The sequence below is a fragment of the Bubalus kerabau genome, chromosome 4 (genome assembly GCF_029407905.1).
Source record: "Bubalus kerabau isolate K-KA32 ecotype Philippines breed swamp buffalo chromosome 4, PCC_UOA_SB_1v2, whole genome shotgun sequence".
Taxonomy (NCBI): Eukaryota; Metazoa; Chordata; class Mammalia; order Artiodactyla; family Bovidae; genus Bubalus; species Bubalus kerabau.
The window spans coordinates 157,157,566-157,182,315 of record NC_073627.1 but is presented as its reverse complement, the minus strand read 5'-3'; the positions used below and the strand labels follow the sequence as shown (position 1 = coordinate 157,182,315).

Below are 24,750 nucleotides of genomic sequence, written 5' to 3'. Positions count from 1 at the left end.
TTGTTTGGCATTTGAAGCAAATTGAAAAAGTGAAAAAAACCTTTTCATAAGTTCAATAACCTCAGATATGCAGATGACACCACCCTTATGGCAGAAAGTGAAGAGGAACTAAAAAGCCTCTTGATGAAAGTAAAAGTGAGAGTGAGAAAGTTGGCTTAAAGCTCAACATTCAGAAAACGAAGATCATAGCATCTGGTCCCATCACTTCATGGCAAATAGATGGGGAAACAGTGTCAGACTTTATTTTGGGGGGGCTCCAAAATTACAGCAGATGGTGATTGCAGCCATGAAATTAAAAGATGCTTACTCCTTGGAAGAAAATTTATGACCAACCTAGATAGCATATTGAAAAGCAGAGACATTTCTTTGCCAACAAAGGTCCGTCTAGTCAAGGCTATGGTTTTTCCTGTGGTCATGTATGGATGTGAGAGTTGGACTGTGAAGAAGGCAGAGTGCCAAAGAATTGATGCTTTTGAACTGTGGTGTTGGAGAAGACTCTTGAGTCCCTTGGACTGCAAGGAGATCCAACCAGTCCATTCTGAAGGAGATCAGTCCTGGGATTTCTTTGGAAGGACTGATGCTGAAGCTGAAACTCCAGTACTTTGGCCACCTCATGTGACGAGTTGACTCATTGGAAAAGACTCTGATGCTGGGAGGGATTGGGGGCAGGAGGAGAAGGGGATGACAGAGGATGAGATGGCTGGATGGCATCACTGACTCGATGGACTTGAGTCTGAGTGAACTCTGGGAGTTGGTGATGGACAGGGAGGCCTGGCGAGCTGTGATTCATGGGGTCGCAAAGAGTCCGGCACAACTGAGTGACTGAACTGAACTGAACTGAGCTGACTGAAAACTAAAAAAAAAAAAATCATCATTTTGAAGTGTTGCCGTCTCTTATTCTGTGCAACAAAAAGGAACTATTTCTCAATCAGATCGTGATGTGCAATGAAAAGTGGATTTGATAGGACAAGCTCAGTGGTTGGACCAAGAAGAAGCTCCAAAGCACTTCCCAAAGTTAAACCTTGCACCAAAAAAGGGAATGGTCACTGTTTAGTGGTCTGCTGCCAGTCTGATCCACTACGTCTTTGTGAATTCCAGTGAAACCATTACATCTAAGAAGTATGCTCAGCAAATCAATGAGATGCACCAAAAATTGCAGTGCTTGCAGCTGGTATTGGTCAAACAGAATAGGCCAAATTCTTCTCCACAGCACCTGATGCATGTCACATAACCAATACTTCAAAAGTTGAATGAATTGGGCTACGAAGTTTTGCCTCATCTGCCATATTCACCAGACTTCTCTCTACCAAATACCACTTTTTTAAGCATCTCAACAACTTTTTGCAGGGAAAATGCTTCCACAACCAGTAGGATGCAGACTACTACACTTTCCAAGGTTTTGTCAAATCCTGAAGCATAGATTTTTATGCTACAGAAATAAACTTATTTCTCACTGGCAAAAAATGTGTTGATTGTAATGCTTTCTATTTTGATTAATAAAGATGTCTTTGAGCCTAGTTATAATGATTTGAAATTCACTGTCTGAAACTGCAATTACATTTGCACCAACCTGTAAGTTACTTAAACTGTTGGCTTTCTCATTTGACAGAAAGAATCATAGCTCTGACCCTTTAGAGCAATTGTGAGGAAGTAGTGCACAGAGAAATTTTTATAAACTGTAAAGCAAGATATAAATGCTATTAAAACCATTGTCAAAGAAAAAAAGTGACCCACGATGAGAACGGACAAACCACGTTCTGGATGTTTCTCACTGGCCTGGGATATTCACCAGAGGCATCTTTTTTCTTTTTCCATTGTGCTATGTCTTCCTTGTGGGTTTTCTTTAGTTGTAGTGTGTGGGCTTCTCTTGTTGCCAGGCACGGGCTCTAGATCTAGTGGGCTCCGTGCTTAGTTGTCTCACAGCATCTGGAGTAGCAGTAGCAGTAGCAGGAGATCACCATAAGCTAGACACCAACCAGAAAATACCCAGAGTATCTGGCAGCTAAGCAATAATCGAAATATCTTGAAACTAAACAGACTTACTTAGACCACTACCGTAGAAAAATGGATGCAAGATCTGCATTTGGTCTTGAGAGGTCTATAAAATAACAGGCCCTGAAAAAAACTGTATTCCTACATGTAGCCAAGACAGGAACATAGACAAAGGGGACATTTTAGCAAAACCTGAGATGATCACTATATTTTAGTATATGTTACTACCCTTCTGCTAATATACATATGATTTAAATAGTGCCATGACAGTCTCAGTTAGACCATATACAGTCAAAGGAGGAACTAATGAGGTAAGCCTTGACATCTACCCAAGAATGAGAAAGGTGATTTTCTTCCCACTCCACTTTTTCCTTGATAATAAAAATATAGCCCTCTTTGATCTCGGGGCTGTGCTCCCTTGCCTGCCTGCTTGTATCTCTCACAGGCATCCTATGCTAATAAACTCACTCTTTGCCTGTCGCTTTGCCTCTCACTGAATTCTTTCTGCGCAGAGACTTCAGTAAGTCCTGAGGCTGGGTGTGTGGTTTCAATCAAAAGACTGTGGGTTTGAGTTCCCCTCTTAAGTCAGAAACTGTGGGTTCAAGTCCCATCTGAGGAATGCAATTTTACAGTATGGGGTTTCCTCTGAAAACAGAGACAGGAACACCAGTTTATGACTTCGTGAAACAAAGCTGGAATCATTATCTATTTAGATGCTCGCAGATTAAAGTCTGAAAACTTGGTTTCCCTAGTACAAATCCCCAAGATTTGCAAAAACACTCTGCCAAAGGTCACTTCTTCATCACCTTGCTGGTTGCCTGAAGATAATCTGGTTGATAAACTCTGTGTGTGTGTGTGTGTGTGTGTGTGTGTTCATTCAGTCATATCTGACTCTTTGTGACCCCATGGACTATAGCCCACCAGGCTCCTCTGCTCATGGAATTTTCCAGGCAATACTGACACATTATCAATATGTCTAAGATGTTTTGTCTTTATCATCACTGTTATTACTATTAAAATTAATGAGGATCAATATGCCCCCAAACGGCCTTTCATGGTTTCTAGCAGACATACTCGGAGAAGGCAATGGCACCCACTCCAGTACTCTTGCCTGGAAAATCCCATGGACAGAGGAGCCTGGTAGGCTGCAGTCCATGAGGTCACTAAGAGTCGGGCATGACTGAGCGACTTCACTTTGACTTTTCACTTTCATGAATTGGAGAAGAAAATGGCAGCCCACTCCAGTATTCTTGCCTGGAAAATCCCAGGGACGGGGGAACCTGGTGGGCTGCCGTCTATGGGGTTGCACAGAGTTGGACACGACTGATGCGACTTAGCAGCAGACATAATATGTGGGGGCTTCCCAGGTGGCCCCATATTAAAGAATCCACCTGCCAATGCAAGAGGTGCAGTTTCAATCCCTGGGTCAGGAAGATTCCCTTGGAGCAGGAAATGGCAACCTGCTCCAGTATTCTTGCTTGAAAAATTCCATAGACAAAGGAGCCTGGTGGCTAAAGTCTATGGGATCACAAAAGAGTTTGACCCGACTAAGTGACTGAGCACAGCAGACATAATTCCTTTCTCATCCTCTAGGTTTTTGAATGTTTGAATTCAGTGTGAATTCACTCCATTATGGAGCTGCAACTAAACTCTCAAACATGATGAACAGGCTAAGTGCGGTTTACAGTGGGGGTTCCGAGTGCCATCCCTAGATAAGCACCTGCAGCCCTGGGAACCAGTTAGAGATGCACAATTCTCAGACCCCTCCCCTAGACCTGCGAAATCAGAAACTATCTCCCCTGTCCCACTTGTAGCTCTGATGCTCACTCAAGTTTGGGAAGCCGCAGGTTAGAATATCAGGAAGGGTTTCTTTTCTTGTCCATCTGTAGCTGTGAAAAACAAGTGTTTGGGGTTCTCTCTCTACACTCTATCTGTTTGAAAAGCAGATTTCCAACCAGCATTCATCCCACTGTTAGGTAAGAAACTGCAGTTTGTAAATATAGAAAAAAGATGGAACTATGTCAACTGGGGACGCATAGAGCTGAGGAATCCACCCCCACCGGCTGGGAATGTGGTTGAGAAAATGTGCTTGGAGTTAAACCAAAAATAAAAAACCAGGAGAACAGTGTTGTTCTCATCTTCACAGCAAGGGAAGACCCTGCTGCTGCTACTGTTGCTAAGTCGCTTCAGTCATGTCTGACTCTGTGCGACCCCACAGATGGCAGCCCACCAGGCTCCCCCGTCCCTGGGATTCTCCAGGCAAGAACACTGGAGTGGGTTGCCATTTCCTTCTCCAAAGGGAAGACCCAACAGGCGCTAATTGTCTTGCTTCATGTTGTGGAGAAGAGGAAAATCTTCTCAATACTTTTATACATTTTTTCATTTTTTAAAAATTGAGGTCCAGGTGATTTACAATATTATGTAAGTTTCAGGTGTACCACAGAGGGATTCTCAATTTTCAAAGGTTATACTCCAGGACTTCCTTGGTGGTCCACTGGTTGTGAATCTGCCTGCCAGTGCAGGGGACATAGGTTCAATCCCTGGTCTGGGAAGATCCCACATGCTGCAGGGCAACTAAGCCCGTATGTCACAAGTACTGAGCTCGTGCTCTAGAGCCCACATGTCACAACTATTTAAGCCCAAGCACCCTCAAGCCAGTGCTCCACAACAAGAGAAGCCATCTCAATGAGAAGCTCACACACCACAATGAATATTAGCCCCTGATCACTGCAACTAGAGAAAACTCACTCGCAGCAATGAAGATCCAGTGCAGCCAAAGGTTAAAAACAATAATATAAATAATAAAAAGGTTATACTCCACTTACAGTTTATAAAATATGACTATATTCCTTGTGCTGTCCTCTGTCCATGGGGATTCTCCAGGTAAGAATACTGGAGTGGATTGCCATTTCTTTCTCCAGGGGATATTCCCAACCCAGGGATTGAACCCGGCTCTCCCACATTGCAGGCAGACTCTTTACCCTCTGAGCCACAAGGGAAGCCCAATATATCCTTGTAGCTTATTTATTTATTTAAATAATTTTTACTTTTCTATTTGGTCTTAGTTGTGGTACTTCAGATCTTTAGTTGCAGCATGTGAGGTATTCAGTGCAGCACGTCGGATCCAGTTCCCTGCCTAGGGATCAAATTGAGCCCTCTACGTTGAGAGTGGAGCCTTAGCCACTGGACCACCAGGGAAGTCCTGGCTATTTATTTTTTACACAGTAGTTGGTACTTCTTTAAACCCCTACCCCTATCTTGTCCCTACCTGCCATGGTTGCATATTTATCAAAAATCACTAGTTTTTTGACCTTAGGTTCATTTTATTGATAGCGACTTTGTCTATTTCAAGTTATCATTTTAAAATGTATTTACTGATCTCTTTTTGTCCTCTCACCAACAAAGCAGGCACCTTTTTAGCTGGAGCTTATCGGTCTCTTCAATTCCTGGGACAGAGCCTGAGGCATCCCAGCCCTATAAACATATTTCCTGAGTAAGTCAAGTGAGAGTCGTATACCCTTTGGAAATGAATTAAATTCTTGCTCCCGTAAAATGACCACTAAGGAGAAAATGTGGTATCTTAGTCAGCTCCGGCTAAGCTACCACAGACCAGGCGGCTTGAACAACAGATATTTATTTTCCCACAGTTTCAGAGCCTGCAAGTCTGAAATCAGGGTGCCAGCGTGGTAGAGTTCTGGTAAGGGCTCTCTTCTTGCCTTCCAGATAGCCCGCTGCCTTCTCACTGTCCTCAAATGGCAGAGAGAAAGGGTTCTGGTGTCTCTTCCTCTTCCTTTAAAGGCACTAATTCCACCCTAGGGAGGGTGGGGTCCCACCCTGGTGACCTCATCTAAGCCTGTAAGTGTGTGTGTGCTCAGTTGTGTCCAACTCTTTGTGACCCCGTGGACTTCTCTGTCCACGGGATTTCCCAGACGATAATACTGCAATGGGTTGCTATTTCCTACTCCAGAGATCTCCCAACCCAGGAATCAAATCCACGTCTCCTGGATCTCCTGGATTGGCGGGCACGGTCTCTACCACTACTGCCACCTGGGAAGCCCATCTAAGCCTCATCACCTCCCTAAGGCTCCTCCTGCAACCACCATCCAACTAGGGGTGAGGGTTTCAACATGCGAATCTTGAGGGAACACAGTTCAGTTAGTAGCAAGTGGGCTGTTCTGAGAATTTGAATTTTATCCAGGGTTTAGACAGTGATGAGTAAGAGAGCCACTGTTTGTATTAGCAGATAGTAAATCGTAACTGTTGTGGGGAGGGGAGGAGTGGAGGATAGGAATCCAGGATCTCACAAAGCCACAGACAAGTCTCCCACATGAACCAGATGCTGAAAGATGGGGCAGGGTTGAATTCTATGGACGTGACAACATCTTCCACTCTTCCCAGAAGAGGTCAGGGTTGTGTTGACAGCACACTCCTCCTCAGTGTATCTTCCAACATCAAGTTCTAGCTCAGGAGATCGAGAGCTTCAGGCGGTCTTGTGAATTTCCCCAAAATGACGTGCAAATTTTTCTGGGGATTGAATCTGTAGCTTTCATCAGAATCTCAAAGGAACTTAAGACCAGCAGAAGGCTAAGACGCATGAGTCTTACTGCTTCCTGCTAAGCTGGAACAATTTAGTTAGGTAGGTGCCCCGTCAACATGGTTGATTTTTCTTTCTGTAGTTTCCCTGGAGCAAGTCCATAGAATGCCCAACTCAGCATGAGGTTGGTGGTCTCCCTGTAACCAAAAAGGGTGGGGTGGAGAGGGGATTACATAGGCACACAAGAAATGCAAACTTCCTGCTCTTCTGCTCACAGCTAATGAGCTCACACTGGCGGAGAAAACAGAAACCACCTCAGGAAACACCTCCTCCCTCCTTCCGGTCCACACCGTCAGGGCAGAGGCACGACCCAACTGCTCCAAACACATGTGGGCTTTCCCTTTGTCATTGTGGCCTGTTCTGACCTCTCCTCTCACCTAACAGCTTTCCCTGACCCCTGCCCTACTTCCTGCACACCTTGCCTGTGTCTTCACTCCTTCCGTGAGCTCTAACCTCCTCAGTTAGGATTCCAGCTCAACCACTCCACTAAGACTACTCTTCCCCCTGCCACCATTGGTCTGCCTTTTGGCAAATCCAGTGATGCCCTCAGCATGTTCATCTCACTCACCAGTTTCCAAACTGGTTCCCGGTTTGGAAACCTCCTCCTAGTTGACCTTTCTTCTCACTCCTTCCATCAGTCTTGCTCAGTCCTGGAGGTCCCAGCTTCACCACTCTGCTGGCTCAGACTTCTCTCTTCTGGCACCCTGAGTTTGGTATGTGGAACGAAGATCTGACTCTACTTTTTGGACGTTTAATGGCAGTCTTTAAACGCCCCACACTACCTACTTTCCCTGTGGGTCCACATCTGCACACACTGGTAAGGGGTCTGGTGCTCCCTCTTTTAGCCCCATCAGGAGATTCAAATGGCACTAACCCCTTCCCACATAGGAACCTACAGCTTGACCTACACCCTAACCACTATAAGGAGCTTCTCAGGTGGCTCAGTGGTAAAAAACCCACTTGCCAATGCAGTAGACTTGTGTTTGATCCGTGGGTCAGGAAAATCCCCTGCAGGAGGGAATGGCAATCCAATCCTGTAATCGTGCTTGGAGAATCCCATGGACAGAGAAGCCTGGTGGGCTATAGTCCAGGTGGTCATGAAAAGTTGGACACAACTGAGCGACTGAGTATGCACACATGCAACCACGATAAAACCCCAAGACAGTCTCTCTTCATTACAACCTCAAGCCCTTTGCACATACTTGGGAAGTCTGCCCTGCTCTCCCAGAGACCTCAATTACGCATGTGAAGGTGATCAAGGTGTGCCACCCCAAGTATGCTCCTTTAGCAAAGGTATTGCTCTGAATTAAAGGCAATTGAGACATTACAGATGCTCTTCCCTTATCTACCTAAAAGCAGGGCATCAATTTCACTTGAGAAAAGTGGTCCCTCATATTAGGGAAAGAAGAGCACTGTTCTCACCTGAGACAAGGAGTCAACACAGAAATGCACTTGCATAAACAGATCTCACTAAAATAACTCTTATCTCCCATTAGTTCTACTACATATTTCTTAGTCACTTACCCACAATATATTGTCCCTTGAAGCCCAATTCCTCTTTCCTTTGTTAAAATGTTATAGAAACCTCTGAGTCTAACCACTTCTTTGAGTTTTCTTTTCTGTGAAGTCTCATGCACATAAGTGTTAATAAAAAGTATGTGCCTTTTCTCCTGTTAATCTATCTTTTGTTAGCTTAATTCACAGTCCCTCTTCAAGAATCTAAGAGGGTAGGGGAAAATGTTTCCTCCCTGACATTAAGTAATAAACCTTTCACATTCTCTTGCTGTGTGTGTGGCATCATCAGTCTTGACATCAGAACCTAACTTTAGGTGGAAGTGTCTCTCGTTTTGCAGGAGCCATAACATCCACTTCCTCTTTACTAGTTATACCCTCTCTTTTGGCAACATCATTCAGTCCCAGGCTTTAAATAACATCTAGATGCTCCCAAATTCATTGTCAGCCTAGAAGCCTCCCCTGAAATTCAGACTCATATTTCTACTAAAGAGTTACTACTTCAATTTCTCAAAGTTTAAATTTACACAGAATTCTTGACATCCTTTCCCACCATCCCAGTAAACAGCACATTCAGCCAGCATTAAGTCAGAGCCCTAAAACCCATCCTTGACTCCTCCTTCTATTCATGTGCCACATCCAATTGGTGACATGCCCTTCAAGATATGAGAGTTAACTTGGGCAGATTGATAAGGAGTCCAAGTCTAAGGCCCCTTTAAGGAGGAAGTAAACATTCTTTCTTTTTCACATTCTTTTGCCTTAGACATGTAGGCCTTGTAGGCAGCAATATCTCTTGTTCAAGGACATGCTTTTTCGAACTCAGAAAGTACGCTATGAGAGAGGTTCTGGGTAAGACTTCCACAGCCTTGAGCTCCGGGTTAACCTGTTCCTTCTGGCTAATTTCACGCTGATGTCATCCCAGGATGTATGTTATGGGAAAGGGTCTGGGCGAAATTTTCACAGCCTTGAGGTACCTTTTCTATTCTTAGCAGCTAGCACAAAAATATATAATTCCCTGCTGAAAACTAGCAAGGCGGTTAATCTTTCTACCCACTTCTGATGTCTATGTCAGAAGCTTTCTCTGTCACTATACTTTAATAAAATTTCTACTATACAAAGCTCTGAGTGACTGAGATTGTCTTTGGTCCTGGAGTTAAATTTTCTCCTTTGGAGATCACGAGTCCTAGAGGACACCATAAGCTTTCATCTATCATCTTGAGGGCTTGTCCAGGATCCCAAGACAAGGTGTAAGCTATCATGGAGACTAAGCATCTGCTATCAGTATCTCCAAGTGGGATTTCCCTGCTGGTCCAGTAGCTAAGACTCTGTGTTCCCAATGCAAGGGACCCAGGTTTGATCCCTAGTAGTGGGAATACATCCTGCTTTAAAAAAAAAAAAAAAATGTATCTCCAAGTAGCTGCTGAATCCCCTTTGCCATATAGTGCCCACTGCCCATTCAATCACCATCACTTCTCATGTGATGGCCATGTGGCTTCTTGTCTTTACTTTTGCCCCTTGGCAGTGTTCAACCCAGAAGGCGAATGAAGGGTTTGTAATATGAAGACTCATCACACTCCCCTGCTTACAGTTTTGCTCACTGGAATAAAATCCATCCTTGCTTTCAGAACTCTGCTTGCCTCTTCCATGATTCTCTCTCTGAGTTCCAGCCAAACTGTGCCCATCTGTCTCTTCATCACATTCAGCCATCCTACCTAGAGGTCAGTGTGGACACAGAGAGCCGCATGTCTTCTGGGGCTGATGTGAGAAAGGGATGGGTCATGGATAAGGCCAGTGCACCCCCTCTGAGATGATCCAGTCCCTGGACTATCCTGAATATTTATTGTAGGAAGAAGGCGCTGTAGAGATGGACAAGAAAAGGTGCAGTTTTAAGGAAATCAGTGGGCAACCAGAAGACTCAAACCGCACTTCTCTCTCTCCAGATCCTGAGCTAATTAATTCCAACCTCACAGGGATCAGAGAGTCTTAATAAATGTCAGCTTCCTTCCTGCCTTGAGTTCTGAAAAATTCTCATCCACCTGCACACCTTCCAGGCTTCACAGTTACAACATATTTTCATAATTAGTTTGAAGACATTCATTACTTCATTTGAGAGTCTTTTGTCACTTAAAATATTAATTGCTATCAGATTTTTCAGTAAGTATATCCAGAGGTTATCGCCATAGCAGTAATTTATAAGCTGCTGCTGCTAAGTCACTTCAGTCGTGTCTGACTCTGTGTGACCCCATAGACGGCAGCCCACCAGGCTCCCCTGTCCCTGGGATTCTCCAGGCAAGAACACTGGAGTGGGGTGCCATTTTCTTCTCCAAATTTATAAGCTAAGACACTACAAAAGTGGCTCAGAAACTCCAATTTGCCTACCCACTGACATTTCTCAGTTTGTTTTCTCATGTACTTATATGATTAATAGAATATTGTTTTGAAAACTAAATCCCTGAAACATGAATAGTTACAATAATATAGCAGCTGTGACAAGTTAGTCCTGTCTTGCCAGACCAATAATGTTTTTCAGACTTTATGCTCATACAAACTGTGTAGGACTTCCCTGGTGGTCCAGTGGTTAAGTATCCACTTGTGAATGCAGGAGACACGGGTTCGATCCCTGGTCCAGGAAGATTTCACATGATGTGAAGCAGCCGAGCCCATGTGCCACAGCTACTGAAGACCACACGCCAAAGCCCATTCTCCACAACAAGAGAAGCTGCCGCAATGGGAAGCCCACACACTACAACAAAGAAAAGCACCCTTCGCTCCAATTAGAGAAAACCCATGCATAGCAATGAAGACACAGCCAGCAAATCAATCAATAAAAATAAGATTATCAAAAAATAAAGCTGCATAAATATTCTAGCCAAGAGTACAGAATTTTAGCTTTTCCTAACCAAAGTGGAATCACATCACTCTAACACAGCATATTCTGATTATACAAATCTACACTTTCTGACTAGCGCTCTACATGGTGAATATCTGCAATGGTAAAGAAAATGCCTTAAAAACAGTGACAGTCATGAATCAAGAAAAAAGCATCATTAATTAATGCTCTGAAATATTACATGACAGAGAAACTTTTCCCTGAAGATCTGTAGGTAAAGCATGACTGCTCTATGGGTTCAAAGCATGTCTATTTATTTATAAGAATAAAACAAAACAAAAAAATTTTCAATGATGTGAAGTAGAATTGTCTGATGACCATGTCTATGCAATTCACAAAAACATACAGGTTGTTAATGTATTTAACCATTCAACCTCTGCTGGACATGCCCTTCTTCATCAAGCACTCCACTTTGCTCCCCAGGCTACCTCTCCCTCCAGCCTCAGCCAGTCAGTCTTATCCTGAGTGAGGAACAAGCGTCCACCTTCCTAGCATGGGCTTTCTCAGCTGACAAAGGCGCACAGTCCTCACCAGCAATTCCAAAATCCAGACATTTGAAAAGCCACATCTTTGCCTAAGTTCAAGTCACCAAAGCCCAACCCGAAATTTCTCATATTCTTTTTTTATCTCACTTAGTATGAATAATCATATGATTCATTGTACAAAGTATTATTATGTTTGATTTGGGGTGCTGCCCAGGCCCTGCCAGAGGTGTTTTATAACACAAAATGTGCTTTCCATCAGTTTTCTAAAATTTGAAAACTGCATCAGTGAGGACTTCCCTGGTGGCTCAGATGGTAAAGCATCAACCTGCAGTGCAGGAGACCTGAGTTTGATCCCTGGGTCAAGAAGATCCCCTGGAGAAGGGAATGGCTACCCACTCCAGTATTCTTGTCTGAGAAATCCCATGGACAGGCAGGCTATAGTCCATGGGGTCACAAAGAGTCAGACACGACTGAGTGACTAACATCACCACCATGCATCAGTGAAATGTTTCTAACCCCCGCAGGTCTCAGTGAAGAGATCTTGCACCTGTATATGTTGAGCAAGAAGATCCTGCACCTTCATTTACTCTTTTTAAATAAAAATGTACTTATGTGGCTGTGCCAAGTCTTCTTTGTGGCACTCAGGATCTTTAGTTGTGGCATGTGGGATCTAGTTCCCTGACCAGGGATTGAACCCAGTCCCCCTGCACTGGGAGCTTGGAGTCTTAGCCACTGGACCACTAAAGAAGTCTGCACCTATGTTTATTCTTAAGTTATCCTCTGGCAGATGCCTGCATGGTGTTGAACTCGCCCATGCCTTGCTTCTGGGCCCTTCACTTCTGCTCCCCATCCCTGAGTATGGCCCTCTGCTTCTCCAACACCAGCAATTCACTTAATTCAATTAAATTCCACCATCTACCTACAGCTGGAGTCAGAGGTCACTAGTTAAAGGGCTCAGTCCCAGGAAACCACCCCCAGGGCAGTGCTAGCCATAAGTCCCAAAGACCATTCATACCAGCACTATACTGAGGCTACCAAGGAGCCCCACCCTTAGTCACTTCATTAGCAAGAACTCAGGTCTTGTGAGAGGGGACTCCTTGTGAATTACAAGACCCTCCTGTTACTGATGCAAACAGCTGACTCACTAGAAAAGATCCTGATGCTGGGAAAGATTGAAGGCAGAAGGAGAAGAGTGGGGCAGAGGATGAAATTGTTGGATGGCATCACCAACTCAATGGACATGAACTTGGGTAAACTCCAGGAGATGGTGAAGGACAGGGAAGCCTGGCATGCTGCAGTCCACGTGGTCACAAAGATTCGGACACGACTTGGCAACTGAACAACCTATTACTCAAGGAAACTCCAAGGATTTTAGGAGTTCTATGCCAGAAACTGGGGACAAAGACCAGATATATCTTTTGTTGCACCAGAGCCTGAGCTCAGCACTGTTGGCTGTCCACACAGAGGAGACCCATGTTAGGGTGGGTGACCATTCCCTCCTCTGCTCCTGACCCTGTGTCTCCAGGGCCAGGGCTAGCTCATATAGGACCTTTGCGCGAACTAGGAAGGCAAACTGGAAGAAGTTGCTGCTTGCCCTGGCTCTCGTCCCAGGCCCACAGCCTGGCAAGCTGAGCAGTTGCATTTCACCCCCTGCACCCACGTCAGGGCCTTCCATTCATCCTGCACACCCTGTGGACCCCACGGCCACACGGCCTGACGACACAGGTTGTGTGGGTTTGAGACAATGGTTCTCTGTTCAGCTCACAGTTAGCCTGAAATGGTCCCAGCACAAGGAACACCACGTTTGCAGTGGGATGCAGATAATACCAACAGAATGTAGATAATTTTTCTAATAGATTACAAACAAGGTAGCTTTTGAAATGGCCAGTATCCACCCACACAGTGACAACTCTGTGCTTATCAACGACTTCCCAAGGCTGTTCACCTCACTCCTCCACAATGCATCTGAGAGCCCCACTGGAGGATGCTGCTTCCCTTGGGCAACGTGCAGCCCAGAGCTGGTGGTAACCTCCCTTGTCACCCAGTGCAACCTCTCTCAGGCTCCTCTGGCGCATGTCCTCCCCTTGCAGTAGCTGCTGCTGCTACTGCTGCTAAGTCACTTCAGTTGTGTCCGACTCTGTGCGACCCCATAGACAGCAGTCCTGGGTGGCTCCGCCACCCCTGGGATTCTCCAGGCAAGAACACTGGAGTGGGTTGCCATTTCCTTCTCCAATGCATGAAAGTGAAAAGTGACAGTGAAGTCGCTCAGTCATGTCCAACTCTTTGCGACCCCATGGACTGCAGCCCACCAGGCTCCTCCGTCCATGGGATTTACAATCTAATAAACCTAGAGGGGGTCCTTGGCAAATCTCTAAAAGAAAGTTTAACATGGAAAAGAGAAATGTTGAATCAATGGGCCAAATGTGATCTTTCCCATAGTTTAGTGAAAAATACCCAAGGAATTACACACTTGCCCTCAGCCTGTGCATGTCTACAAAAGAACTTCCTGCTTCCACCCTGCCATCCAATTTTCAAAAAAAAAAGCCACCTCCCCCATAAGAGTTTCTACTCCTTGGACACCATCCTTACCCCTGGTGGAGGTGCAAGAAGGAACTGGCCTGGGACGCTCCACCCACAGAACCTTCCTAGGAGGCACCAGCCCTTTGACATCTCCAAAGTAGGGTCAGTTGCAGCACACTCACTTTATCCACTTGATTGTCCAGTGAGCCACGTTTAAACAGTGCACATATGGGCTTTATACAGGCTTCCCTGATGGCTCAGCAGATAAAGAATCTGGGTGCAATGCAGGAGACACAGGAGGCATGGGCTCGATCCCTGGGTTGGGAAGATTCCCTGGAGAAGGAAATGGTAACCCACTCCAGTATTCTTGCCTGGAAAATTCCATGGGCAGAGAAGCTGGGCAGGCTACAGTCCAAAGGGTCGGACATGACTGTGACTGAGCACGCATGGTTACACACCTACGCACATACCAAAGACAAATATTGGGATTGACATATACACACTACTATATATAAAATAGATAACTAATAAGAACCTACTCTATAGCCCAGGGAACCCTACTCAATACTCTGTAATGGCCTATATGGGAAAAGAAGCTAAAAAAGAGTGAATATATGTATATCTATAACTAACATGAGCTTCCCTGGTGCCTCAGATGGTTAAGTGTCTACTTGCAATACAAAAGACCTGGGTTTGATCCCTGGGTCAGGAGATCCCCTGGAGAAAGGAACAGCCATCCACTCCAGTATTCTTTCTTGGAGAATTCCATGGACAGAGGAACCTGGCCGGCTATAGCCCATAGGGTCACAGAGAGTCGGACACTGAGCAACTAATACACACATAACTAACTCACTGTGCTGTATAGCAGAAATTAACACAACATTGTAAATCAACTACACTCCAATAAAAATTTTTTAAGAAATGGATTAAACTTCTTACTACTTTGCCAGAGCCACCTCTGATGGTGATGTAAACTCCCGTGAAAGCTTTAAAATGATCGTGTTAGAAGTTGATTAATTCTCAGCCAAGGACTGCCTCACTCCCCAGCTTGTGTTGGCAGTGTGCACGGAGAGATGAAGATGATGATTCATTTTCCAAACATGTGAGTAGTTGGGTGAGCAGAGTGCCTGCATTGTCTGCAGACCTGTCGTCGTTCTAATTGGAGCTACTCACAGGACTGCAGATCATGGGAGCCTCTGGGCATGCGCATGGGCAGCATTCTGAGCCCCAGTGCCTGTGACAAGTAAGACAAATTAACCAATTCACAAGATGTTATTGTTCGTTGTGGCACCTGCCCCATATTCCAACTCCTATAGAACAGCACGCAGGAGGTGCTTAACGCTGAGTGTGTGTTTCATCTTGTTCTTCTCATGCATGCAGTGCTAAGGCACAGGGGTTTGTGCTGAGCACCAGAAGAGCCGTTTGCTGGATGTGGGGGTGAGAATCAGGAAATATTGTAAACAAAAGAAAAATAAAATGTATAACGTGAAGGGCTACTGTACATTTGAATCTTTAAAACAAATAGATATTATTTTTGAAATCTGAAAAATAGTTATGGCAGCAACAATACTACACAGATGTAAAAAGGGAATAAGATATAAGTGTGTGTGTGTGTGTGTCTGTGTGTGTCTGTGTGTCTGTGTGTGCGCGCGCGCACATGCTCAGTTGCTCAGTCATGTCCAACTGTTTGTGACCCCATGGACCGTAGCCCGTCAGGCTCCTCTGTCCATGGAATTCTCCAAGCAAGAATACTGGAGTGGGTTTCCATGCCCTCCTCCAGGGGATCTTCCAGACCCAGAAATAGAACCCACATATCCTGCGTCTGCTGCATTGCAGGCAGATTCTTTAGCCACTGAGCCACCTGGGAAACCCCCTAATAACCTCAGTTTAACTTATTACCTCCTTAAACACCCTGTCCCCAAATACAGCCTCGTTGTAAGTTACTGAGGTTTAGGACTCCAAGGTATAAATTTTGGAAGGATACAATTCAGTCCATGTGGTTTAGTCACTAAGTCATGTCCGACTGTTGTGATCCCATGGACTATAGCCCACAGGCTCCTCTGTCTTTGGAATTTTCCAGGCAAGAATACTAGAGTGGGTTGCCATTTCCTTCTCCAGGGGATCTTCCTGACCCAGGGATCAGTCTGTAACAGTACCATAACTGTCAACTTTTATAATAAAATATTAAAGGGAAAAAAAAAGCAGTAAAATAACTAAATAGACAAAAAAGAAAATATATATTACAATTAAAGTTTTACAGTGGTAAGAATTTCCTAAGAACAAAAGCTTTTTCTTACATAACCATAACACCACCATCAAAGCCAGGAAATTGAACTCTGGCACCATGCTATTATCTGATCCATAGAACACTGTCCACTGTTGTCAATTGTCCCAATAATGTCCTTTTTATGGCTCTTTTCTTTTTCCTGGTCTTTGATCAAATCCAGAATTATACAGTACATTTTGTTTCATGTTCCTTTAATCTCTATTAATCTGGAACAGTTCCTCAGCCTTTTTCTTTTATGACTTTGTAATATTTAAATTACAATTTTTTTCATTACACTGATTTTGTAAAATGTCCCTCATTGATGGTTTGTCTGATGTCTTATGGTTAGGCTTTAGACGGAATACTATTAAAGTAATATTTTGTCTCTAATATAAATCACAGCAATATCTTTTTCAATATCTGTCTCTCAGAATAACGGAAATAAAAGCAAAAACGAAGACTTACTTACATTTAAAAGCTTTTTGCACAGCAAAGGAAACAATAAACAAAACAAAAAGACAACCCACAGATTGGGAGAAAATATTTGCAAATGATGTGACTGATAAGGGATTGGTCTCCAAAATTTACAAACAGCTCACGACACTTAACGGCATCAAAACAAACAACTCAAATGAAAAATGAGCAGAAGACCTAAATAGACATTTCTCCAAAGAAGACATGCAGATGACCAAGAGGAACAAAAAAGATGCTCAATAACCACTAATTATTAGAGAAATGAAAATCAAAACAATGTGATATCACCTCACAGCAGTCAAAATGGCTATCATCAAACAATCCACAAACAATAAATGTTGGAGAGGGTGTGGAGAGAAGGGAACCCTCCTACACTGTTGGTGAGATTATAAATTGGTACAGCCACTACAGAGAACTGGATGGAGGTTCCTTAAAAAAAGGCAATGACACCCCACTCCAGTACTCTTGCCTGGAAAATCCCATGGATGGAGGAGCCTGGTGGGCTGCAGTCCATGGGGTCGCTAAGAGTCAGACACAACTGAACGACTTCACTTTCACTTTTTCACTTTCATGCATTGGAGAAGGAAATGGCAACCCACTCCAGTGTTCTTGGCTAGAGCATCCCAGGGGCAGGAGAGCCTGGTGGGCTGACATCTATGGGGTCGCACAGAGTCGGTCACGACTGAAGTGACTTAGCAGCAGCATGACCCTGCAATCCCCTTCCTGGGTGTATATCCGGAGAAAAACATTGTCCAAAAGTTCATTGCACCCCAATGTTCATTGCAGCACTGTTTATAGTAGCCAAGACATGGAAGCAACCTAAATGTTCATCAACAGAGGAATGGATAAAGATGTGGTATATATATACATACACAACGGAATATTACTCAGCCATTAGAAAGAGTGAAATAATGCCATTTACAGAAACATGGATAGACCTAGAAGTTGTCAAACTGAGTGAAGTAAGTCAGATAGAGAAGGAGAAATATCATATGACATCTGTTATATGTGGAATCTAAACAGAAATGGTACAGGGTAAGTGGTCCAGTGGAGAATTCCAGCCAAAGCAGGGAATAGAGGTCAATCCCCAGACCAGGAGGATTTCACATGCTGCAGAGCAACTAAACCTGTGCTCCACGCTGAGCCCACACACCGCAACTACTGAAGCCCACATGCCCTAGAGCCCACGTTCCCCAACAAGAGAAGCCATTGCAGTAAGAAGCCGGCTCCCCAGAACTAGAGAAAGTTCACATGCAGCAACGAAGACCCAGCACAGCCAAAAACAAAATAAAGAAATCTTTTAAAAAAATAAATAAAAAGAAATGAACTTCAGAAACAGACTCAAAGACTCAGAGAACTTATGGTTGCCAGGGGAAAGATGGGGGGAAGGATAGTTGGGGAGTTTGGGATGGAAATGTACACATTGGTATATTTAAAATGAATAACCAACAAGGACTTATTGTATAGCACATGGAACTCTGCTCAGTGTTATGTGGCAGCCTGAATGGGAAAGGAGACTGGGGAGGAGTGGATACATGTATATGTATGGCTGAGTCCCTTTGCTGTTCGCCTAAAACTGTCACAGCATTGTTAATCAGCTATACCTCAACACAAATAAAAAGTTTTTCCTAAAAAAAAAGTAGTATTTTGTCTTTCATGATGCCTTATATCAGAAGGAACATGGTATCAGTTTGTCGCCAATTCTGGCGATGTTAACTTTGGTTGTTTGGTTAAGGTGAATTCTGCCGGATTTCTTTTCTCTAAAATACGCTTTTATTTCTTAGCAGGCATTCCACTGCATCAATAAGTTGTAATCTGCTTTTATTGTTAGTTATTCTGATGCTCAATCATTCCAGATTTGGTGTTGGTGCCATTTTATACATCTCCATCATTCTTTTAAAAACATAGAAATAAGGATTTCCCAGTAGTCCAGTGGCTAAGACTCCACCTTCCAATGCAGGGGGCACAGGTTCGATTTCCAGTTGGGGAAATAAGGTCCCACATGCTGAGGGATGCAGCCAAAAATTTAAAAAGCAAACAATTGTCACAAGGGCTATCATCAGTAATATTAGGTGCCAGAAGACAATAAATTTCAAAAAAAATTCTGAAAAACGCAGAAGTATTTAGGGGTGAAGTAGCATACTATCTTCTACTTACACTGAAATGGCTCTAATGGAATAAAATTTATGTTTTAAGGCAGGACAGGAAAACTGAAGCATAACATAGTCCCTGCCCATACTGGGCTCTCCCTAATATGCAATGTATATTAATATATACATTGTATAATATATGCATATATATACAATATATATATTGTATACATATATACAATGTATATATTAATATATACATGTATATTAATATATACATTAATGTATACAATGTGTATTAATATATATATAATATATATATTAATACATAATGTGCATTATATATTAACCAGACCTTCTCAAAGGTGGGAATGCCTACTCATCCATAAAGATCAACATTGTTGTTGTTGTTGTTTTTTAATTTATTCTTCTGACACCAGCAACATAATCCCTTAGAAGATTAATTTTGTTTTTCCTAGTTCTGTCTAAGTGGTCGTGGTGACCTGCTGCTCACTTCGTATGTGCAGATCTGGACTAAGTACCTTTGGTGAACTTTATGTGAAATGTCAGGATGTCACTGTGTCATTTTGATCTACGATCCCTTGTCTCAAAAATGAAGATGACTGTGCTTTGGACTTCTAACAAGCAGAACAGCCCTCAAATAGTTTTCTGAAAGTATAACTTGAGTTACAATTCTCAGATTGGCTTCAATGAAATTCTCTACTCCCCTTTTAGATTGACTATTATTTTTTTTTTTTAATTTTATTTTATTTTTAAACTATTAATTAAATTTTTCATTGACAGCTCCAAATATGTATTTTGAAAGTATACACAGAGAAACACAAATGAGCATGCATACATAAAGAAAGAGATACCTAAACTTGTTAATAAAACTAATGATTTCTTGTTTTATTCTCTGCCTCTGGTTATGATCGGTTGCTAGTGGAGGAAGAAGGGAGTGTGCAGACTGAAGCACGAAAGAAGAACAATGAGACAGAGCTTCAGGTAAATTGTACACCCATTGAAGTCACAGAGCAAAAACAAGGGAAGCCAGAGGCCAGAGAAGCTGGTACAAATTGTTGTACAAGCCTACAATCTAGAACTTGTCTCAGTGGATCTGGGACATCGATGGCCATTCTGATCACCTTGATCATCTTTGAGAGACCCACCTTGCTCATATCCAAGTGGTCCCTTTTGGTCCTTTCCCCAGACCTGTGACTTTGTGGACTAGTTTTCTTCTCATTTGTGGCTGAATGTAACACGTGTATAGTAAATCATCTCCTTTGCGGTCTTAACTGAAGAAAAATAAAAGAAAGACAGAGAGAAAGAGATTACAAACCCAGTGGTTAGAATGACAGAGATTAATTCTCTCATGGTTCTGGAGGCTAGAAATCTGAAACATGGTATCCCAAGGGCCATGCTTCCTCAATAGCTCCACAGAAGGGTCCTTTCTTGCCTTTTCTAGGTTCTCATGGCTCCAGGAGTTCCCTGGATTTGACTGAATCGATTCTAGCCTCTGCCTCATCCTGACATGGCCATCTCTCTGTGCCTCTCTGTGTCCTCTTCTTATAAGCACACCACTCATTGGACTTAGGACTCATCTCCTAAATCCAGGACAATTTCATCCTAAGTGTGAAAGTTGCTCAGTTGTGTCTGACTCTTTGCAACCCCATGGACTGTACAGTACATGGAATTCTCCAGGCCAAAACACCAGAATGGGTAGCCTTTCCCTTCTCCAGGGGATCTTCCAAACACAGGGATCAAACCCAGGTCTCCCACATTACAGGTGGATTCTTTACCAGCTGAGCCACAAGGGAAGCCCGTAACTAATTGTATCTACAAAGACTCTATTTCCAAATAATATCATACTTTTAGATTCTGAGTGGAGATAATTTTGATGTCACTACAGAGGCCTTCACCTTGGTTCATGTGGTTTCAGATTCATGTGGTCCACACCTGTTGTCTTAGTCAGCGATTGCTTTCCCTAGATGTTCACTTGCATAGAGACCTCAATTGAAAGTCTCTGTCTGGCTCAAGTAGCTTAATCTATAGCCAATTCTAAACACAGAGTCTAAAGTTGTAAGATCAATAAAAGTAATAAGCAATTTTACATTTTTTTATAGACAATTTTCTTCCAAGAGTAACAATAGTCAGAAATTCCACATGTGAAATTCCGTTCACTTCTTCCTTGGGAAAATTTTTGACTGACCAGGAGACTGTCAGGGAGTGGGGTGACCTGACTGGGGTGACCATCAAATACATCATCCCAGCTTGGTACCCTGGGAGGGAAAGGGCATCAGTTATATAGGATGCTGGGACATGATGCAAACTGCTCATCTTTGGTCTAGTGTACCTGTATGTGGGAGTACAGAGAGGAAACATTGGTAAGAGGGGATAATGTTTTGGGGGTTCACATTCATGGAGTTTGCAATAATTATCTATTGCTGCATAACAAATTATTATAAATTTTTTACTCAGAACAACACCCATTTACTAGCTCACAGTTCTATACATCATGGTCCCGCACTGCATGACGGGATTCGCTGCTCATTGTCACACATGACCAATGTCAATGTGTCCACCAGCTGCAGTCTCATCAGGAGCTCAAGATCCCCTTCCTGGTTCATGTAGCTGTGGCAGAATTCAACTCACTGTGGTTGTTGAACTGAGGTTACCATTTCCTCACTGATTGTCAGCCAGGGTCATTTAGCCAGCAAGAAAGAATCTTTCTTCTTTTTTTTTCCTAAATGTACAAAGACCTTTTATTATTCAATTGGTTGTTCCAAATGCTTGCAATACATTGTTTAGATAAATTACACAATCTGCTGAAATTCAATGATGGTTCAAAATTTGTATCACTTCAGATAAATGGGGCACGTGTGAGCTTACTAAGCTTTTCCCAAAGGTACATTATACTGAGTATCTTCCTCACATTGAATCCCTCTCACAATTCAAATTGCATTCTTCAAAAAAAGTCTTGTTCTTTCAGGGGCTTACCTGATTTGGTCAGGTCCACCAAGAATAATCTTTTTTTTTTTTTTTAATCTGAGTATAATTGATTTACAATGTTGTGTTAGTTTCAGGTGTACAGTATAATGAATCAGTTATACCAACACATATATCTGCTCTCTTTTGGGTTACTTTGCCGTATAGCAGGGGTCCCCAAGCTCCAGGATCTAATGCCTGATCTAATGTGAGGTGGAGCTGATATATTAATAAAAATAAAGTACACAATAAATGAAATGCACTTGCATCATTCTGAAACCATCTCCCCTCCCCTATGTCTACGGAATAATTGTCTTCCACAAAAACCAGTCCTTTGTGGCAAAAAGCTTGGGGACTGCTGCCATATAGGTCTTACAGAGTATTGAGTAGAGTTCTCTGTGCTACACAGTAGGTCCTTATTACTTATTAATATTTATTTTACATACAGTAGTGTGTATCTGTCAATTCTAATCTCCCAACTTATTCCTCCCCACTTCTTGTCCTGGTAACCATAAGATTGTTTTCTACTTCTGTAACACTATTTCTGTTTTGTAAATAAGTTCATTTTTTTTAGATTCCACATATAAACAATCAGATCAGATCAGATCAGTTGCTCAGTCGTGTCCGACTCTTTGCGACCCCATGAATCGCAGCACGCCAGGCCTCCCTGTCCATCACCAACTCCCGGAGTTCACTGAGACTCACATCCATTGAGTCAGTGATGCCATCCAGCCATCTCATCCTCAACAATATCATACAATATTTTTCCTTTTACTGACTCCATTCAGTATGACAATCTCTAGATCCATCCATGTTGGTGCAAATGACATTATTTCATCTTTTTATGGCTTAGTAATACTCCGTTGTATATATGTACTACATTTTCTTTATCCACTCTTCTGTCGATGTACATTTAGGTTGCTTCCATATCGTATCAATAAATAGTGCTGCAATGAACATCGGGATGCATGTATCTTTTCAAATTATTATTTTCTCCAGATATTTGCCCTGGAGTTGGATTGCTGGATCATATGGTAGTTCTATATTTAGTTTTTTAAGGAACCTCCACACTGTTCTCCATAATGGTTATACCAATTTACATTCCCACCAACAACGTAGGAGGATTCCTTTTTCTCCATACCTTCTCCAGCATTTACTGTTTGTAGACTTTTTGATGCTAGCCATTCTGACTAGTGTGAAGTAATATCTCATTGCAATTTTTATTTGCTTTTATCCAATAAATAGCAAAGTTGAGAAACTTTTCATGTGCTTTTTGGCCATCTGTTATGTCTTCTTTGGAGAAATGCCTATTTAGATCTTCCGCCCATTTTTTGACTGCATCATTTTTTTTTTTTAATTGAGCTGCATGAGCTGTTTGTCTATTTTGAGACTAATCCCTTGTTGGTCACTTTGTTTGCAAATATTTTCTCCCATTCTGTGGGTCCTCTTTTCATTTTTTTTTGTAGTTTCCTTTGTTTTACAAAAGCTTTTAAGTTTAACTAGATTCCAGTAGTTTATTTTTATTTTCATTACTCTAAGAGGTGGATCCAGAAAGATCTGGCTGTGATTTATGTCAGTGAGTGTTCTGCATTTGACTTTTATAGCATCCACACTTATATTTAGGCCTTTAATCCATTTGTGGTTTATATTTGTCTATGGTGTAAGAGGGTGTTCTAATGTCATTCTTTTACACATATTTGTCTAGTTTTCCCAGCACCATTTATTGAAGAGACTGCATTTTCTCCATTATATATTCTTGCCTCCTGTGTCATAAATTAGCTGACCATAGGTGCATGAGAATCTCCTTCTTAAGATCAACTGATTGGGACCTTAATTACAGCTGTAAAATTCAGGGACTTAGGTTAGTGTTTGACCAAATAACTAAGAGAATGTGTCTACCAGGACCAGGTAGAATGTGTCTACCAGACAATCTCAAAGTCCATCTCAATTCTACCTACCACAAACTTAGAGGATAAAGATTAATTTTTAAAAATTTGGTAAAAATCAGAGCTCATTAGAAGAGAAGGCTTTGAAGAGTTTCACTACAAGAAATTCTTTCAAAGTAAGCTTTGCATTTGAACTAGATGTTACTTATTATTTAGGGACTTCTCTATGGTCCTTGAGAGGTACATAGAAATGTTTCCAGGTCCCTGTAGCTTATATCAAACTTCATCAAAACTCAGAATCAACCTGCAGCGTGGGCAGGCTTACTGGGAACATCATACCTCTGCTCCACGCGGGTGACTGGGATAGCTGCTCTAGCAGAGCCAGATTCCCCCTAAAAGTGGCCCAAGGCAGAGGTCCTGAGAGAGGCCCGTGCAGAAGCTGAGTCATGTCTTCTAACACAGCCTCATCAACCATGCTGGCCATTTTTGTAGCAGTCACAAAGCTTCCCAGGTCCAAGGGGAGAGAATAGAGATGCTCCCCCTCATTGTGCAGAGACAAATATTCCTGAGAGCCCATGGGGCCAGAATGCAATTGTGGTCAGCGTGAGGAAGCAGAATCTGCCACTGAGACAAAAGGAAATCAGTAGAGACATGAGAACATCAACAATCCCTGCTCTGGATTGCTTTGTTATGGTACTGATAAAATGCTACTCCACCCCAACCTCGCACGCAGCTTGAACTTGACTTCACACCCAGACTGTCTTGGAGCCCTCATCGCCTTTGGACTGTTACATGAAAGCACTTCTGCTTTATCCTGCAGTAAGCCAGGTGTCACCTAAATCAGTGACAACCACCACTTGAAATTGCTTCTCAAAGAATGCTACTCAGAGCTCCATCGTTTTTCTTTGTTGGCTGCAAATAATTTTTCTTTGAATCGAGCTTTGAAATATGGCAGAATGTGAGCCTTTTCATTTTCAAAACCTTGCAGCAGTAATAAAACAATGTCTGAACAAAGCAGGGATTCCCAGCATCCACATACTGGAAGCTGAGATCCAC

The 24,750-nt window shown here is 42.8% G+C and overlaps 1 pseudogene; it reads right to left on the bottom strand.

Annotated features, from left to right (window-relative positions):
* Positions 1–24,169, bottom strand: part of LOC129651012 (microtubule-associated proteins 1A/1B light chain 3B-like) — a 103,210-nt pseudogene extending 79,041 nt beyond the window's left edge.
* Between the last annotated feature and the right edge of the window lie 581 nt (positions 24,170–24,750).